Here is a 5,000-nt window from a genome sequence, read left to right on the forward strand (position 1 = left end):
CTCAGGTTGTGTTGTTGTGATGTTGTGATGTTGTGTAGCGGTGTGTTAGCGCAGGAGCTCTCAGGTTGTGATGTTGTGATGTTGTGATGTTGTGATGTTGTGTAGCGATGTGTTAGCGCAGGAGCTCTCAGGTTGTGTTGTTGTGATGTTGTGTAGCGGTGTGTTAGCGCAGGAGCTCTCAGGTTGTGATGTTGTGATGTTGTGTTGTGTAGCGGTGTGTTAGCGCAGGAGCTCTCAGGTTGTGATGTTGTGATGTTGTGATGTTGTGTTGTGTAGCGGTGTGTTAGCGCAGGAGCTCTCAGGTTGTGATGTTGTGATGTTGTGATGTTGTGTTGTGTAGCGGTGTGTTAGCGCAGGAGCTCTCAGGTTGTGATGTTGTGATGTTGTGATGTTGTGTTGTGTAGCGGTGTGTTAGCGCAGGAGCTCTCAGGTTGTGATGTTGTGTTGTGTAGCGGTGTGTTAGCGCAGGAGCTCTCAGGTTGTGATGTTGTGTTGTGTAGCGGTGTGTTAGCGCAGGAGCTCTCAGGTTGTGATGTTGTGTTGTGTAGCGGTGTGTTAGCGCAGGAGCTCTCAGGTTGTGATGTTGTGTTGTGTAGCGATGTGTTAGCGCAGGAGCTCTCAGGTTGTGATGTTGTGTTGTGTAGCGATGTGTTAGCGCAGGAGCTCTCAGGTTGTGATGTTGTGATGTTGTGATGTTGTGATGTTGTGATGTTGTGTTGTGTAGCGGTGTGTTAGCGCAGGAGCTCTCAGGTTGTGATGTTGTGATGTTGTGATGTTGTGATGTTGTGATGTTGTGTTGTGTAGCGGTGTGTTAGCGCAGGAGCTCTCAGTGAGAAGGCGGGCTGAAGTGTGAGCTGTGATGCGTGACTCTGACTCCGCCCCTGTTTGTGTCAGGTGGTACCACTCCAGCCTATCCCGCGTGCAGGCGGAGCACATGCTGATGCGGGTCCCCCGGGACGGGGCGTACCTGGTGCGCAAGCGCAGCGACGTCAGCTCCTACGCCATCTCCTTCAGGTGCTGCACCGCCCTATACCCCACACCGCCACCCTATACTGCACACCTCCCTATACCCCACACCACCCTACACCCACACCGCCACCCTATACCCCACACGGCCGTATACCCACACCACCACCCTATACCCCACAACGCCCTATACCCCACACCGCCACCCTATACCGCACACCTCCCTATACCCCACACCACCCTACACCCACACCGCCCTATACCCCACACCACCACCCTATACCCCACACCACCACCCTATACCGCACACCTCCCTATACCCCACACCACCCTACACCCACACCGCCCTATACCCCACACCACCACCCTATACCCCACACCACCACCCTATACCGCACACCTCCCTATACCCACACCTCCCTATACCCCACACCACCACCCTATACCCCACACCTCCCTATACCCCACACCACCGTATACCCACACCACCACCCTATACCCCACAACTCCCTATACCCCACACCGCCCTATACCCAACACCACCCTATACCCCACACGGCCGTATACCCACACCACCACCCTATACCCCACACCGCCACCCTATACCCCACACCACCCTATACCCACACCGCCCTATACCCCACACCTCCCTATACCCCACACCACCACCCTATACCCCACACCGCCCTATACCCCACACGGCCGTATACCCCACACCTCCCTATACCCCACACCTCCCTATACCCCACACCACCCTATACCCCACTCCACCCTATACCCCACACCGCCCTATACCCCACACGGCCGTATACCCACACCACCCTATACCCCACACCGCCCTATACCCCACACCACCCTATACCCCACTCCACCCTATACCCCACACCGCCCTATACCCCACACGGCCGTATACCCACACCACCCTATACCCCACACCGCCCTATACCCCACTCCACCCTATACCCCACACCGCCCTATACCCCACTCCACCCTATACCCCACACCGCCCTATACCCCACACGGCCGTATACCCACACCACCCTATATCCCACACCACCCTATACCCCACACCTCCCTATACCCCACACCACCCTATACCCCACACCACCATCCTATACCCCACATCACCATCCTATACCCCACATCACCACCCTATACTCCACACCACCTTATACCCCACACTACCCTATACCCCACACCACCCTATACCCCACACCGCCCTATACCCCACACCACCCTATACCCCACACCTCCCTATACCCCACACCACCCTATACCCCACTCCACCCTATACCCCACACCGCCCTATACCCCACACGGCCGTATACCCACACCACCCTATATCCCACACCGCCCTATACCCCACACTGCCCTATACCCCACACCACCCTATACCCCACACCGCCCTATACCCACACCGCCCTATACCCCACACCACCCTATACCCCACACCTCCCTATACCTCACTCCACCCTATACCCCACATCACCATCCTATACCCCACATCACCATCCTATACCCCACATCACCACCCTATATTCCACACCACCTTATACCCCACTCCACCCTATACCCCACACCCCCCTATACCCCACACCTCCCTATTCCCCACACCATCCTATACCCCACACCACCACCATATACCTCACACCACCCTATACCCCACACTACCCTTATACTCGGTGTGTGTTGTCTGACTCGGTGTGTGTGCTTGGCGCTGCAGGGCGGAGGGGAAGATTAAGCACTGCAGGATACAGCAGGAGGGCCGTCTCTTCATGCTGGGCAGCTCGGCCGAGTTTGAGAGCCTGGTGGACCTGGTCAGCTACTACGAGAAAAACCCCCTGTACCGCAAGATGAAGCTCCGCTACCCCATCAACGAGGACACGCTGGACCGCATGGGCACCGCGGTAACCACGGGGGGGGGGGGGGGGGGTGTGTGTGTGTGTGTGTGTGTGTGAGTGTCTGTGTGTGTGTGTGTGTGTGTGTGTGTGTGTGTGTGTGTGTGAGTGTCTGTGTGTGTGTGTGTGTGTGTGAGTGTCTGTGTGTGTGTGTGTGTGTGTGTGTGTGTCTGTCTGTGTGTGTGTGTGTGTGTGTCTGTGTGTGTGTGTGTGTGTGTGTGTGTCTGCCTGTGTGTGTCTGCCTGTGTGTGTGTGTGTGTGTCTGTCTGTGTGTGTGTGTGAGTGTCTGTGTGTGTGTGTGTGTGTGTGTGTGTCTGTCTGTGTGTGTGTGTGTGTGTGTGTGTGTATGTCTGTGTGTGTGTGTGTGTGTGTGCGTGTGTGTCTGTGTGTGTGTGTGTGTGTGTGTGTGTGTGAGTGAGTCTGTGTGAGTGTCTGTGTGTGTGTGTGTGAGTGAGTCTGTGTGAGTGTCTGTCTGTGTGTGTGTGTGTGTGAGTGTGTGTGTGTGTGTGAGTCTGTGTGAGTGTCTGTGTGTGTGTGTGTGAGTGAGTCTGTGTGAGTGTCTGTCTGTGTGTGTGTGTGTGTGTGTGTGAGTGTGTGTGTGAGTGTGTGTGTGTCTGTGTGTCTGTGTGAGTCTGTGTGTGTGTGTCTGTCTGTGTGTGTGTGTGTGTGTGTGTGTGTATCTGGCTGTCTGTGTGTGTGTGTCTGTGCGTGTGTGTCTGTGTGTGTGTGAGTTTGGGAGTGTGTGTATTTGTGTGTAAGTGACACTAGCAGTCCCGTTTGTCTCTGTTTTCAGGAGCTGGACTATGGTGCTCTGTATGAAGTCCGTACCCCACACTTCTATGTGGAGGCCAACAAGATGCCCACTGCCCGGGTAAGTCAGAGCTCGGAGGTCAGGGGTCAGGGGTTGTGTTCATGAAGATTTACTAGATACTGTAATCTAACCAGATAGTGTATCCTTAACACTTTGTGTGGACTTTTGCAGCTGAATTTTTGGTAGGTTTTCACAACAACCCTAACAAAAGCACAGCTAGAGATGGAGTTGAAATGTGTCAGGTGTGCAAACTTAGGGTTGAAATGAAAACCTACTATACCATAGATCTCTATGAACAGGGTTGGAAGCACTGACCTCCAGGAACCATAGAGTGGACAGAAGGAACATAGGCGCTGACTCTCTAGTGTCTGTGAAGTGTCTGTGGTGTTGCTGTAAGCTGCTGTGTCTCTCTGTCGCCCTCTGCTGTCTGTGCCCGGTGCTGCAGTGCACGGTCAAGGCTCTGTACGACTACAAGGCCCAGAGGGAGGATGAGCTCTGCTTCCCCAAACAGGCCCTGATCCTCAGCGTGGACAAACAGGAAGGAGGCTGGTGAGAGAGGGGGAGAGGGGGAGGGAGGGAGGGAGAGAGGGAGGGAGAGAGAGGGAGGGAGGGAGAGAGGGAGAGAGAGGGAGGGTGGACAGGGGGAGGAAGAGAGTGGGACAGAGAGAGGAAGAGGGTGGAGAGGGCGGCCTGTAGCGTGGTGGTTAAGGTTCATGACTGGGACCCACAAGGTCGGTGGTTCTAATCCCGGTGTAGCCACAATAAGATCCGCACAGCCGTTGGGTCCTTGAGCAAGGCCCTTAACCCTGCATTGCTCCAGGGGCGGATTGTCTCCTGCTTAGTCTAATCAACTGTACGTCACTCTGGTTAACAGTGTCTACCAAATGCCAATAATGTAATGTAATGAGAGGGAGAGGGAGAGAGAGAGAGAGGGAGCGAGGGAGAGTACGAGGGAGAGATGGAGCACTCTTAAGTTTGTGGAGCATTTATGAGTCTAACGGCTGCACCGGCCCTCCCGGCCTCTAGGTGGCGGGGTGACTACGGTGGGAAGAAGCAGCTCTGGTTTCCCGCCAACTACGTGGAGGAGGTGCCGAGCGCGGCCGTGCGGGAGCAGGAGGAGGTGGTGAGTTACCGCGGCGACCGCCTCGCTGAACGGCAGCTTCTGCCTTTATCTAGAGAGTCTCTCCTTCTTTCCCCCGTCAAGGTGCTTTTAAAATAACGGACATCTCTTTTCTCTCTCTCAGTCCTCCGAGAACAGTCCCCTGGGCACGTTTCAGAAGGGCTATATAGACGTGCCCACCTGCCAAGTGGGTGAGTGTTTCCTC

The 5,000-nt window shown here is 55.1% G+C and overlaps 1 pseudogene; it reads left to right on the plus strand.

Moving 5' to 3' along the window:
- Nucleotides 1-5,000, plus strand: part of LOC133125929 (1-phosphatidylinositol 4,5-bisphosphate phosphodiesterase gamma-1-like) — a 51,711-nt pseudogene that overhangs the window by 37,431 nt on the left and 9,280 nt on the right.

The sequence above is a fragment of the Conger conger genome, chromosome 4 (assembly GCF_963514075.1).
Source record: "Conger conger chromosome 4, fConCon1.1, whole genome shotgun sequence".
Lineage (NCBI taxonomy): Eukaryota > Metazoa > Chordata > Actinopteri > Anguilliformes > Congridae > Conger > Conger conger.